Raw genomic sequence first — 15,125 nt, 5'->3', positions numbered from 1 at the left:
GATGACCTGACAATGAATTTCTCTTGCCAAGTGCATCAGTTTAACAATATCTTCACAGAAGAATACTGCCAGCAATAGTAATAGTGTAACATTTAAGATCTAAAATGTTCAGGTTCAATTCTAAATATGAAACAAATATTAGCATATATAATCCTTGCAATGACTGCCCAATTTTTGCGGTAATAAGCAGGATTTCGAATCAGTATTGCTTGGTAAAGCCCTAGTCAGGCTTCTATTAGTTACATGTCCTTGGAAAAGTCAATTACCATCTCAATTCCTTTATTTTCATATCTATAGAATGATAATCAAAGCAATAGAGACTACCTGAGGGGATTGTTCTGGGCAATAAGTGAGTAAATACATGTAAGAGGATTTAGAACAAAGTCTGCCATGTGGTAAGCCCCAGATAAGTATGGTTTGGGCATCCCAAATCCAAAAGTATGAATTCCAAAATCCTCCAAACTCTGAAAAATTTGAGGATTTTCTTGAAGTACAAGTGGGAAATTTCACATTACGAGGCTTTGTTTCATGCACAGAATTGTTAAAAAATATTATATACACCTATCTTCAGGTTCTGAATATATGGTGTATATGAAACATAAGTGAAGTTTGGTTTACACTTATATCTCATCCTGACAATATCTCATGGTATACAGGCAAGTGTTCAAAAATGCAAAAAAACAAAACAAAAAAACAAACGCTTCTGATCCCAAGCATTTTACGTGAGAGTTCCTTAAATTGTATTTGCTCTTATTACTTCCATTTGCCCCCTTTATAGATGAGGAAGTTGAAGCACGAAGAGGTGATTGGCTCGAGGTCACACAACTTGTAGCAGATCTGGGACTCGAACCCGGGTTTATGCCTCCAGGAGCCACATGCTGAACTGGAACACTCTGCACAAGGTCCCAGAACATCACAGTACCTGGGGATGTGGTTAGATGCTGACAGTTGACCGACATCACCTTTGTACCAGCTCTTTCTCTACAGAGTCGTGATGGGCAGACTACCAACCTCCCGAAAGTGTTATCTCTTGACCCCTAAAACTTATGCATAGAACTAAGATGGCTGAGGAGCTGACACTAAAATAAAACTAGTATCCTGTCATAGTCAGGGAGACTGAAAGCACTCACAATGCACTTATATGCAGAAGAGGGAAATGGACAAGTCTCTGATAAGATATGCCCAAGGCTCAACCAATCACGGCTGGCTTTGAAGGTGGAGGAAGTGGCTCCAGGTGTTGGCCTCTCTAGGAACCGGAAAGGGGTAGAAAACCGCCTCCTCTAGAGCCCCTGGAAAAGAACACATTTTAATTTTAGTCTAGTGAGTCCCATCTTGGACCTCTCATCTTCAGAACTGCAAGGTAAGAAATGTGTGTTGTTTTAAAGCTATTGCATTCATGGTAATTGGTTACAGCAGTGACAGGAAGTAGAGGAGCCCATGGTATTGTTAGGGGAGAGGGCAGATGTGCCACACTGCATAGTAAAGACAAACACCTTATAGAGTGGAGAATGGAGATGTAACAGAGAATTGTGAAAACAAAACAAAAACCTATTGTTTAGGGTTTAGTAGACCTGGACTTGAGTCCTGCCTTCCTTCGTGGTAGCTGCTAGAGCATGCATTGTGACATCGCCGAGCGTACCATAAGGATAATGATGCTATCACTTTGTGAGAACTGAAAGAGATGACATCTCTCAGGGTACCTGCCATTCGGGATCCCTGTAGAGCCATTTTGCCTCCTACATTTTTCAGGTAGGGAGACCGAGACCAAAGAAGAGAATGACCCTAGGGAATAGCCAACCTGTTGGTGATAGAATGAGGACTCAATTTGTGTTTTGGAAATCCTATTATAAAATTCCTCCCCTCAGATCTCATTGCTTTCCTTAAATGACTTTTCAAAATGCATTGCTGTAATCAGTAATTGCTAAACTAACCTGATTGCATTAATCCATTTATTTATAATTTATACCTGGCCTGCTTCCAACAAGAACCGGAAGTGACAGGATCCCATTTCACCCCTGAAGGAGGACGCTCAACCTGCCTCTTTAGCGGTGCTGCTGAAGGGAAGAGGCAGACCATGCTGTCCAGAGCGAGGCTGCTACTTACCCTCCGGGCGTCCCAAGTGTGGCCGCACAATCCAGTGGGGGACTCCTGGCTTCTCTGACTTCACCGGCCAGCATTTCTAATGCTTCTCGGTGGAACCCATTCTGGACAACACACACAGGAATGTGCTAAGGAAGGTGCTATTGCCACAACTGGAGTCATGAGTAGGATTAGTATTGGAAAAGCGTAAAATGGCAAGTAAATAGCAATAATGCCTGTGTACTTCAGGAAATGTGTTGGAATACTCCCCTCCCCCCCAACACACACCTAGGGGTGCTAAGCAAAGCTACATCCCTGCTCTTTTTATTTTTTTACTATGAACTTTATTGGTATTGTGAGGTGTCCATTATGATCACATTCATCCTTGGGAATTTGTACCTGTACATGACACATCTTAGTTCTTGTTTTCTCCTGTTCCCTTTCCCTCCCTCCCAGCCCTCCCCCACAAAAGCTTTGTTTCTGTTTTTTCCTTCTTTTCTCATATTTTTTCTTTCCCTTCTTTCTGATATTGTTATTGCAGCATTGCCCAGCCATACCTAACATTTGTAATCCTTCCGCTTCAAATTTCTAAGTAACAGGAATTATTGGGTACTTGTTGCTACATCTGTCCACACTTAATATCCTGTGAAGCTTAATGACAACCAAACATTGACAAAGATTAGAAAAATTAAGTGTTTAAGTCAGTAAGTTACCAAGCTACTTCTCAAAGTTGGTTCAGGTGGAGTACACACTGCCATTGGCTAATTAAAAACTTCAGAGTTGGAAAACAAATTCACTTATAATAGTAAAACTACCAGCCTGTTAAGTTCAGATTATAACCTGAAGTTGTCTCAAATAGATTTATGTGTGCTGAAGATCATACGTAGTTTAATGAAATATACTTTTTGAAACACTGGTTTAGTTTTAGTGAATATATTTTGAGTGGCAGCCACTGTGTAAGATAAAATCCGGGCCTGACCTCATTGGTCTATTATGGGATATGTGCTATTTCCATGCATATTTGTGAAGATGGGAAATCAGAAGAATGACACAGAAAAAGCACAGGAGTGTTCAAGTGCATGACATTCTTTGAATGGGGAAATCAGAAAATACACTTTGGAAGACCAATTTTTAAGCTCTGAGGAATAAGAGTCATGGGTTTGAGGAGATAAAGCAGAGAAAGACAAAGTGGGTGTGTGCATATGTTGTACATGGGTGTGTGTGTATGAATGGAGTGGGAAAAGCATAGGAGAAATATAAATTTGTTTACTTGCTTGCAAATGCTTATGGTGAAGCTACTCTGCTATGCTCATTTTGAGGGCAGAGAGATGAAACTCAGACAGATGGGATCGCTGTCCTCACAGTGGGTAGCAAAACTTGTTCATAGGTACAGTAGTTTTAAAAAAATATTCTTGGATGATGTCAGTCCCACAAAAACCAAAAATGAATTCTTGGCATTAAATCTGCATTCTTTTTCATTTACTTCAGTAAATGAAGAGGCTGCACTTATGCTTGACTGTTCAAAGTAAATGCATTGCTTGCAGTGACTCCACTCTTGGAAAGAAACAGATGATCCTTTTTACCCCCTTAACTTTTGGTTCTTCTAATAGAAAAGAGGCATTGAAACGTTTTCAATAATTGCTTACATACATGTCTTCACTGCATAAGAACAATAAGAGTCTAATATGCATGGTGAGTTTACTACATATTGTGCATATATAACTGTTTGATACTGCAACAATGTCCAGTAACCACCAACCATTGTTTTCATTAAGGAAATAAAGACATTGTGGGATTTGCTGCACACCCAAGACTGGTGGTTCTACAGCTAGTTACCAGCAGAGCTGAGATTAGGACAAGTGGTGACCTAGTCTAAACTGCTATGTCTTCCCTGTTACCCATCTCTAGGTGCTCCCTGGATAAGGTAACAATTGACCTAGAAATAGCAAAATATCGATATCCAATGGTGCTTTGGATCATTTCTATCCATCCAACACCTTTCTCCATTTCTCTTAAGTGATGCAACTTACTGTGCGGTGCCCACCAGGGCTCTGAACAGAGCGACAGTGGCACCGTCATTTGTAGATGGAAAATGTTGCTTCTTGCGGAGTTGCAAGGCTCCCACATTTAGGGATTGGCGGTTGGCCTTCTAGGGCTTTTTATGGGAGTTGAGCAGGTCAGACTTCCAGGACCACGTAGGCGCCACATGCTCCCAAAACTGTACACTCAGCCCTTCTGTGGTAGGCAAATAGAAGTCCCCTGCTGGGCGTAATGTTCTTGCTTTGTTCTATAATCAGCAAAAATTCTTTTTCTCCAAAGTCAGTATTTGTTCATGCATTTCCTGAGGCCTGGGAGGAAGGATATTAAGCAGAGAACACGCCCAAGCATATAACTGGATAGATTAAAAGATCCAGATGGACACCCAATGTACTCGCATAAATACACAGAAAACCAAACTAAAGCACTAAGCAGTGGCACTTATTGTACAATGACACCTCACACTGCCGTTTCTTCTATTTCTAAACCAATTTAGATTTCAGGGCTCATTTGCAGTGCTGGTTCTATAGCCATTGGTAACCCGGGGGACTTTTGCCTTTTCTTATATATTAGTCTTTTTCCTGTTCTTTTTAAAGGCATCAAACTTTTTAACAAACTTATTCTCAGATCGTACCCGTGCTAATCTGCTACTTCCTGAGCTTCTCATTGCAAAGCCTGGGGAAAGAGAAAAGCTCCACACTAATTCCATCTGTCTCAAAGGTGACCTTGGGGCAGGTTTACACGAGCACTGGGACATGTCTGGACATTGTCAGTCTCCTTCATAGAAATGGCCTCAAAGGATAAAACAAACACAATGGGAGAAAAACTAAAGCAAAAAGCTTAAGCATTCACTGACCACTACTTTGAGGCCAGATATCTTTACACAGGGTGATGATCTTTACATGAGAGCCATTCATGTGTATTTTTTCTGCAAAATCGGTACTTCAGAAATATCAGAAAGCATTACTTCAGTTCTGAGCCAAAGGTGGAAACTTACTGCCAGCTCTTGTGAGCTGAGAGGAAAGAATCTGAGATTTATCCAGAAACTGCAGTCAGCTGATCACTACTGAGTGAAAGGCATATTTGGGATAAGGAAGTTTCATGTAGAAATGTATTTTTAAATAGATATACTTTCTAATATTGTCCAATGAAAAAGGTAGAGTTACCTTCATAGGAAATCTTAACAGGCTGAGCTATTCCTATAGTGTTCCCAGTTTGGACGATGGAGTATGGAGCAGCAGACACACCACTGTTTCCATCACTAAGTAGAAAAATGAGGAACCCTTTCATCGCAGGATGAATTGTAGTGTAATGCAGGAATTGGGGTGTTTTTCATAAGTCTGATTAGATTCCTGGAACTAACGCATTCAAATAACTCCAAGAGCACATTGAATTAACCCCATTTATTTGGGTCTGCAACCATGAAAATAGGAAACGACCCAAAATTCCATAAACAGTTGAATAATCAATTTGTAAAATATTATACAATAGCATTCTGCTCAGTATTGAAAAGGAATAAAATATATTTATGCATGAAACAATAGTGATAAGTCTCAAAAACATGTTGAACTGAAGAAACTAGACATAGTATATAGTATATTATTTCATATATATAATGGTAGCTATGTTTAGGCAACTTCCTCTAAGAATTTATTAAGTGTACAGGAGTATGAGAGAACTTTCTGGACTAATATAAATGTTATTATCTTGATCTGTCAATTTATTACTTAGGTATTTAGAACTATTGAGTTGCACTTTAAAAATTGGTGTGATTCACTCTGTGTAAATAATAGTATGATTTTTAAAAGTAGGCAGAATCTATTGGTTTTCTGGTTATTCCTGTGTAGAGGGAAATGGAATTAGCCAAGCTCCAGATAGGGAAGGGAACACAGAATCTGTATCCATCTCTTTCTGATAGTCCCTCTTCTCATTCCCAACTCCCTGAATACAAAACACAGACACACACATTTGCACAGGGTACACACCTATACACACACTTCTCTAGTAAGTTTGTTTGCTTTCTTATCTCTTTCTTTTCCCCTCAGCCTTTTTCTTTCTAGACTCTGTTGGATTACTAGATGTTACAAACAACATATTATGTTACAAAAATCACTTTATAAATGAACAACTCTGTCTTAATTTGTGTTGTGTCCCTACCATCTCATGAGAATTGCTGATGAGTAGCAAGATGAATTAACATAACAAAAATATTTCTATTCCCAGTAAAACATCTTTTTCCAGAAAATTAGTTTACTCATTCCTGTGTTACACAGATGTATTTCTATGATCTCAGTGATGCTTATCTATAAAGTAATAGATAACATTTTTGGACCCCTTGCTATGGGACAAATATTCTAACCAGTGTGTATGGATTGAGTAAGGCTTTTTGGGGGTTTTTTTGTTAAAAAATTTTGGCTTTCAAACTTTTGAAGTAAATGCAGATGTAAAAACTTGTGGCACAAAGAGGTGAAGTTATTTTCACAACGTACATCAAGTAAGTGGGGGAACAGGAATAGGAGCCCCAGGCCGGCTGAGTGCCATTTTGCTGTAGTCCAGACAAGACAAGCATCTTTGACTAAGCAGAGAGAATGCAGTTAGTTTAGCACTGTGTATTCTCTGGGACCCCTAGCTCACCCCCAGCTACCCTAACTCTAACTACTGTGTCTTCATTGCTGATTTTCTCCAGATGTTTCAAACCTATTATCTCAATTGGATAGGTATTCTCAGGTGACATTATCATGCACAAAGCCGGGAAATATTCCTGAAAATCAATGCAATGATAAACAAAGACCTAGAAGACATTGGTGTTCCAGGCTGAGAGAAGTGACACCCTGTGTGCCTTTAACCTTTTGAGCAGACCTTTGAAGGCCCCAGGACGCCTTTATCAGCTTTGCAGTGCTGCGCCCAGGAGGAGGCACAGATGGGCAAGTGCTGGATGGATGTGATGCAGAGAAGTCAAAATCACGGCAAATACCTCTGTGCCTTCTATTACTTCCCGAGGGCCCCGAATGGGTGACTTAACATTGCTCTGGAGGTCACAAGTCTGAAATTGAGGATCCCCAGAGCCGTGATACCTCAGAAGCCCCTAGAGGAGCATCCTTCCTTGGTCTTTTAAAAACTTGTTATATTTAATTGGCAAATAATAATTGTATATATTAATGAGGCACAGTATGATGTTTTGGTGTATGTTCCCATTGCTGAACGATTAAATCAGCTAATTAACATATCTGTCATCTCATCTCATATTACTTGTTCCACAGCTCCATACTCCATTCATTGGTCATAGCCACCTTCCTTGACTTTTCTCTCCTTCCTTCCCATCCATCACTTGAGTTTGCACAGACATTCGAGTCACACCAGCACACTCAGCCTTCTCTCTGACACGGCACCGTTGCTGTATCCCTCCACTCAGTGATCATTTCTGGGAAAAGATTTTCAAAATGAGCCGTGTTTGTTCACTCTGAAACCACATTCGTTCTGCTCTCAAAACTCCAGGCGAAACAGGACCTTTGAGAGAAATTTTTCATTAGTTTATCTCTATGAATAAATATTCCACAGTATTGTGCATTACATCCTCGGGCTGCCTCCTGCCCATGCATTTGCCAGGAAATTCCCACTAAGTTGATGTCAGAATGGGAAATTAGTGACTAATAAAATGAAACAGACAAAAGGAGAATGCTGAGTTATGGAGGAAATGGGAATGATATATGAATATCATTAGCCATTCCTTGAAGAACATTAATGTGATTACATGAATGTGAAAATGCTGTGCAGTATGTCAGAATTTCACTAGTCACCAGAAAGCTCAGAAGCAGATGGGCTGTGTGACTGATGAGTCCATAACTGTGCTCATTAAAAATCTTCACACTTTTAATTTCTTCACGGCCCCACTACATTTCATTCTGAGTAGCTGAAGAATGAAATGCATTTGCTATTATGGGTAGATAGACAACAATGAGTCAGCTTTAACTTCCTGAGGTGGTCCTGTCCTACCTTTGAATTCCCGATGGACAGCTCAGAAGTCCCGGAAAACATAGGAACTGGCCCGGTCTGCCTGGAGTGCAAGCGATAGAGCAGGATGATCTTCCTTGTGTCTTCCTGGTCTCACAGGACAGCCCGGATCACTCACTGTACACTTGTGTCTTCCCAGGTTGCTGCACCACAAATCTCAGGTGTGGAAAGTTGAGCTGACAACTTTGGACTTAAGGTTTGAGAGTCTCTTCGCACTAGTTAAAGCCAAGAGTAAGTCAGTGTATGAATGAAAGGTAGGCAGCAGGTAAGAGGAGTCAACAGCTGCAGCAGTGATTCCAGGATGGGTAATGGAAGGTGAAGTGAGTTGCAGAGGTTCTAACTATGCAGCAGCAGCGGACACAGCATCTGTAGGTGAACGGCATGGCTCCAGGTCTGAAAGTTCAGCACTGGCTGAGCTGCCTTCATGAGAGTGAAACTTTCTTTTCCCCTTATTGCACACATCCATCAGTTTCCTTATTAACTGAGTAATTGCATTCATTCATCAGTTTAAGAAAGTGAGCATTATCCATTCATAAGAGATACAGCTTCTGATGTAACTAGCTGCGTGTCCTTTACATTGCTGGGCCTCATTATGTTCAGGCCTCGGCCTTAAAACTGTGATTACATGGAACATTGACTGCTCAGCAGAAGGGGCTGCAGACAAAGAAACACTGATTGCAGTACTAGTCCTCCTCAGAAGCCCATAGTCTCACTGTGGAGATAAAGGCAAACCGCATACAGAGAAAAATAACATCGTAGATAGAAACTAGTTGAACCCCTTCAGCCAAAGGTACAGCAATGAGTGTCAGGATTAATGGGAAAAGTGCGAAAGCAGTTGGGGTCAGGGAGGTGTCACAGTGATGTTTGAAGTAGAGATGGAAATTTGAGGGGCAGAAAAGAGAAAGACTGAAGGGTCTAGGGAAAAATTATTTCAACAACTATTCAAGGATTAGAGCTTAACATCTTAAAATAGATGAGTGGTTTTTGCAAAGGTTCCATGAGGCCAAAAGAATTTATTAGCAGTGCCAAGCTCTTGATGTTAGGGGGAACATGAAACATCTTCCTTGACTTCCCCAAGAATTCTGCTCATAATCGAATGGCATTGCATTCACAAGAAGGAATATTTCAAGTGCCACGTAAAAGAGGGCTGTGTCAGCATGAAGTATAATTGGGAGCTCTCAAGAGAGGAGTTTCATAAGGTTAGTGGATGTATAGGACTTTTAAGCAGGGAGAAGCCTTCAGCATGGATCAGAAGAGGCAGACTCAAGGCAGGGAGTTTGCCTCTCGAAGCCAGGTATGATAAGGACCTAACCGGAGCAAAGCAGAGAGGGCCAGAAGGAAGGGATGTGTTTCATTCTGCAAGGACTCATGTCTGCGTACAGCGTTCACTGACCTTTTAGGACAAGAATCACTTTTGTAGTCATGTGCTGCTAAATTATAAGGACATGGTTGTGTTTTCCTTTTTAGAGCTTTGTATCTCTTCTCACAGCATGGTGGTTGCCCCAGAGGAAGTATTCAAAACACTTGAATAAATGAATGCACATAAAATACCCTGAAGAAAGGAGAAACAAAATTCAGTAAGTCAGATAATTTTCAGCTTGGTGAATGGAAGCATGATAATAAGAACTGGGAAAAATCAAAATAGCAGTGTTGGAAGAAAACCGATGCTAGAGTTCAATGTAAAGTGATGCAAAGATATCCATGTGGAAATGTTCAGAAGGTCATTGGGAATATTGGGTTACATACTGAAAAAAATTGCTAGTGTGCTTTCCTTTAATAAAGAAAAATTGTGCTGGTTGGCTGAAGTCTTGATTTCTAAATTCCATTCAGCAGATAATACATTGGATATCATGGCCCCCAATTTTTTTAAATGTACAAAAATGAGGAGGCATACTTACTTTTTCATCCTTTCCTAGTCTTATGTCAGAAATTTAATGTTCATTTTATGCTACTTTCGTGAGACTTTTCCCAAGTTAAATACTTGGATTTCCCCTTTAATATACTAAACTGTGTCTGAAAACTGCATTACAGCAGAAGTTAATACATTAGACTAAATAACACTTTGTATTTATTAGAAATATTGATATCTCCAGTTTGCTGAGGTGATTTTGTATCTGGCTGCTATGATTTAGATATAAGATGGTCCCCAGATACTCAGGTGTTTGGAAGGTGATTGGGCTGGGGACATCACAGCTGGTTGGCTGCAGGGAGCTGGGGTGTAGTTGGAAGAGGTGGGTCACTGGGGCGTGCCTTGGAGTGTATGTCTTCCTTCCCAGCTCCTCCATGCCTTTCTGCTTCCTGTAGGCCTTGCCAGGAGCAGTTTCCTTTCGTCAGACCCTCCTGCGTGCCCCTGCTGCAGCTGGCCGGCCACACAAGGACTGAGATGCAAGCGCACATATCCCTCTCCCCATGTAAGTTTTGAACGTCAGGTATTTTGTTTTGGCCGCCAGGAAAGTCACTAAGAGACTGCTTTTGGATGCCATAAGAAAGACCACAAAGGAAATAATGGTGTATTTTTCAGATACAGTTTAGTAAGCTCTGATGTTACACTGACTTGAATTTGAATTCTGGGTACGCCGTTTATCACAGTTACTTACTACTCTGGACACTCGTTTTCTTGTCTGTAAACTAGAGTGTCTGTTACCTGCTCCGGATTTTTATGAATGTTAAATTCACTGTTGTGGATTGAATGATGGCTCCTCAAAAAGATCTGTCCATGTTTCAAAACCTGCAAATATGACTTTATTTAGAAAAGGGGCCTTGAAGATATAAGGACCTTAAAATAAGATCATTCTGAATTATCTGGGTGTGCAGGGGCCTTCAATACAAAGACAAGCGTCCTCATCATTTGCACACAGACTCAGAGAGAAGAGGCGATGTCTGTGTGAAGACAGAGACTAGAGGGATGGATCTCAGAGAACGGAGGCAGCAGTGGAAGCCGGAAGAGGCAAAGGGAAGACGTTTCCCTAGGACGTCCAGACGCAGTGCGTGATTTCAGACTTCCGGACTGCAGAACCCTGAGAGGATAAATTTCTGTTGTTTTAAGTTTCAGGTTTGTGGTAATTTGTTGCAGCGAGCCCAGGAAACAAATGCACACATTTACTATTCATCGGTAAATACTAATATGAGGCCAAGAGCCCCACATCCTTATTTATGGCACCACATTCCAAGCCTTCTTGTATAAAAACAGAATGATGGCAGGAAGCATTCCAGTGGGAAATAAGGGGAGAGGCTACTGTAACAACAAAAATAACGCGTGTGATACTGGCTTTAACTGTGAGGGAGTAACTGTGAGACACACCGGGCGAAGAAGAGGATGGGTACAGAAGAAGAAGAAAAAGAGGGGTAAAACAGAACACAAAGTACAGAGAAAGAAAAGCAATGCCGCCTTCTCCCCACTCCGGGCTCCCCCTGCCCTTTAGGGCTCTTCACTGGTGACCACTCAAGGGGAAGTGGAAGGAGATGGGAAGAGACCTGTTAAGAAAGAGGAGCCACCGATATTTCAAACTTGGGCTCAGGACAGGGCAGAGCTGCTTTGTCATCCGTCTTCCCAGGGTGGAGAGACTGAGATATTGGGGCTCCTGTCGTCATTGGAACCAAGGAGAGCTGGCTCTCACTGTTCAGTCCACCAGATTGCACCGTTCCTGCCTCATATCTGACATATATCACCCTTTCTCCTTTCTTTTGCTCAGCTGCCGATTGGAAAGCTAAGAGAAATATTAGGTAGACTATGACACCACCGTAATCACAGCACTCATAATCTCTGCTGTAACAACATTTTTCTGCATGCATTTGTGACTTGTCACTTCTACAGAGCATTTATTTAGTAGTAAATTTATTTTCTACTCATCAGTGGCCCACCTGAAAGATAATAAAAAATACGTAAGCTGCCAAGTATAAGTCATTTAAAAATATTATTATAAATAATCATACGGTTAAAAAAGACATAAACAGCAAAGTGTAAGTCATTTGAAAATATTATCCTAAATAATCATATGGTATGGGGAATGGAAAGAATAAACTCCTTGTATAATCCCAACAAATGTGTTAATATTACTGGAGTGATGGAATCTTCCATATACCAACTGGTTGCAGACACTGCTCTCATCTCTCCAGCTTTTTTCCCTTTAGGACCTTGATAATTTAGACTCCTTCCCTCCTGTTCTAGTGTCAGCAGCGATCCAGACAACCTCAGAGCAATTGTGTAAAGTCTGGAGCCAAAGGTAATAACTACTTGCCACACTGGCAGTAGTCGTCCTAGTAAGGCAACAGAAAAACCTGGGGAAGGACAGCTTTCCCCCATCCTCCTTTCCCGCACCAGGAAAGACCAGCCTTCTGTTTCTCAAGCACTGCAGAATAATTAAGCACAAAGCCTCCAGCTCTCAGAGGGTGCCAGGATAGGCCTGGTGACCAGCCTGCCTTTTAATGGATGGTGTGGGTTTCTGTGGAGGCCACATAGCCTCGGGGCCAGGACACTTTCCAGTATCTTGGGACATATAAGCCCTCCGGAGATTTTCTACAATCTAGTTCTGAGGGTGAGGTTTTTGCAATCAAGACTCTGACCAATCTTGGCAAATGGAAAGCTGAAATGGAATTCACTGGAATTAGAACAATAAAGAACTCTGAAATATCCCTCACTGTTGTGAAACAAAATTCTTAACTTTAATATTGGCCTCAAGGAAGGAAGTGTATCAGTGAGATTTTGTCCACTGTGTTCCATAGACTGCTGTTTGTTTATACCAGATTCTTTTTTCGAGAAATTTCCAATGAAATTGGCTCTGTCCCCCAATGGAATAGACTTCCTGGACAGTAGTTGTCCCATCCAGCAAAACCACAGAGAGTGCTGCGAGCTCCACCCTTTTCCTGACATTCTGGAGACTCGAGATAATGACCCTAAATGATCTGTGGTGCAGGATCCATGGAATAACAAAGGTTACAGGTTATCAGAGTGCATGGTGCATCTGAGCAGACTGCAGAGCTTTGGCCTGAGGACCACAGTCCTGCTACTCACAGGCTCCCTGATAAGGGAGCCAGCCGTGCCCTCAGGTCAGGACAGAGAAAGGCAGATGCCCCTAAGGTTGTCAGAGATTAAAGTGGTCTCAGGCACTTTGCCCTCTCTAAAATGTTTTTCCCAAAGAGAAAACTTTAAAACATAAAAGGCAAAGGAAATAAAAAGTGTATTTTCCATCAGAGAGAAGAACTAAGTGACCTATTTTATCATTAATGTCTCTCCATGCAGGAGTTCTCAGTGCCCTTTGAAGCCCTGCAGATGATTTCTGGAAGTCTATATATCCCCTGAAATTGTGGGCAAATTTTGTGCATTTTTGTCAGGAGCATATTAATAAACTTACATACGGCCCATAAGAGTTTAAGAACCAGGGAGGAGGGAGGATCCATTATCTGTCCTCTCCTGGCTGCATTTATTAACACTGGCCCCAAGGGAAATTGCTTTCAGGAATCTAATTATCATTCTTTGGCTCAGTGTAAAAGTAGAGGTAAAAAACCAGGAGTCTTTCGACTTCCTGTTGAAGTTGGCTTTTAATGTCTTGTGGCCCTATGACTGCTGAAAGCCATGTAATATGAAGAGTCTCTCTGAGAAAGTAGCCTCACTATGAAAACTTGTCTCATTGAATCTTCATTACAATTTTGCAAAGGAATTGTTTTTAACCTAAAAACAAAACAAAACAAAACACTCAGAAACAGAGAGGTTTAATAACTTACCAGAGGCCACACAGTCAGGAATGAGCAAACTCCATGAGCTCAAGTAAGTGGGTTTCAAAGACTGGCCAAGGTCTAACAATCCATGCTCCTGAGAACTCTCTTGTAATACTTTCACAGGCATCTCTCATTTCTTCTCAAGTGGATTCAGGCTACCCCCATGGGAGGAAGGAGAGGTCCCTAATTACTTACTGAAAAATTCTGTATCTTTAATATTCCTCTATGATTTGGAATTCAGAAAGAGCACAGAAAGGCATTTGGTAGAGGCAAGAGGAATAGCTGTGACTATTCTGACACTATAGCCACAGGCTCGTAGAAGTTATGATCACGTTTACAGGGGGCAGGATTCTGTGCTGGGTGCCAGCTCAGAGCACTGAGGGCCAGCTCTAACTCAGTTTCTATCCAGTTTTGATTCTGATGTTTTGCATCTTTGTCATCATCTGCCAAATGGGGATGATAGTTCTCTTCCCAGGGCTCTGGCCTGACTGTAGCAATGAAAGTGACCTTCGGAAGATATACAAACATTTTACATAAGATGCCAGTCCAAAGTATTTCTGTTTTTCAAACCAGGAACGTCTTTAAGGGAAAACACCCTGTCTGATTTGTGTTCGTTTCCTCATTTTCTTGAAACTCCCAAGAGCTCAGTAAGTGCACAATGGCAAAATAGTCAATGCATTGAATTCTATCAGGAGATCACAATACCATCCAATAGGCAAATGCTTGATTGTGTGGGAGCACAATATAATATTTCTGTTATGGAAGCATAAGTAGAACATTAAAATTTTGGGGGAAACAATAATAAAATATTTTAGGCTGGATAATTTATAAACAGAAATGTGTTGCTTACAATTATAATGCCTGAGAAGTTCAGAATCAAGGGGCAAACAGAATCAGTATCTGGATTGCGGGAGGAATTCAGAAAGGTTCAGAGATGCAGGCTAGAGAAGGTGTAGAATGTTGTAAACAGAATTCTGAAGACCAGATGCTGAGAGTAAAGGTTAGACTCATGAGATATAAGATGTAGACTCATTTGGGAATCGGAATAATAGCTATGTTTGTTATCTTCTGGCAAAGAACATATCTGTATTTTGCATATGTCCTAGTACTTTGCAGAAGGCTGAGTTAAGGGTTATGAACTGATTTATCTGGAAGAGGACATTTCAAGAATGCTCAGTGTTCAGGTTGTAACATTGGTGCTGATGGTTGCTTTTAGCCAGATTTATATGGAGAATCAGAAATAAAAACAGAGCAGAAGTTTTTGAAAAACTTTGATTTTGGTC

The 15,125-nt window shown here is 41.1% G+C and overlaps 1 long non-coding RNA gene across 3 annotated transcripts in view; it reads left to right on the top strand.

Annotated features, from left to right (window-relative positions):
- LOC104866798 overlaps positions 1–15,125 on the top strand; it is a 52,258-nt gene that overhangs the window by 16,104 nt on the left and 21,029 nt on the right. Inside the window, exons 3-5 of one of the 3 annotated variants that reach the window (XR_781572.2) lie at positions 779–1,360; positions 9,617–9,704; positions 10,432–10,538. This is a non-coding gene — a long non-coding RNA (uncharacterized LOC104866798). Of the gene's footprint in view, positions 1–778; positions 1,361–6,380; positions 9,705–10,431; positions 10,539–10,941; positions 11,981–15,125 lie in introns of those variants that run through there. The other 2 variants (XR_781573.2, XR_781571.2) reach the window with 2 other exon arrangements.

Source organism: Fukomys damarensis, unplaced genomic scaffold (assembly GCF_012274545.1).
Source record: "Fukomys damarensis isolate Sample0158 unplaced genomic scaffold, DMR_v1.0_HiC HiC_scaffold_31, whole genome shotgun sequence".
In the NCBI taxonomy this organism is placed as follows: domain Eukaryota; kingdom Metazoa; phylum Chordata; class Mammalia; order Rodentia; family Bathyergidae; genus Fukomys; species Fukomys damarensis.
Note: the sequence above shows the minus strand (reverse complement) of the source record. Positions and strands in the feature narration are given on the sequence as shown.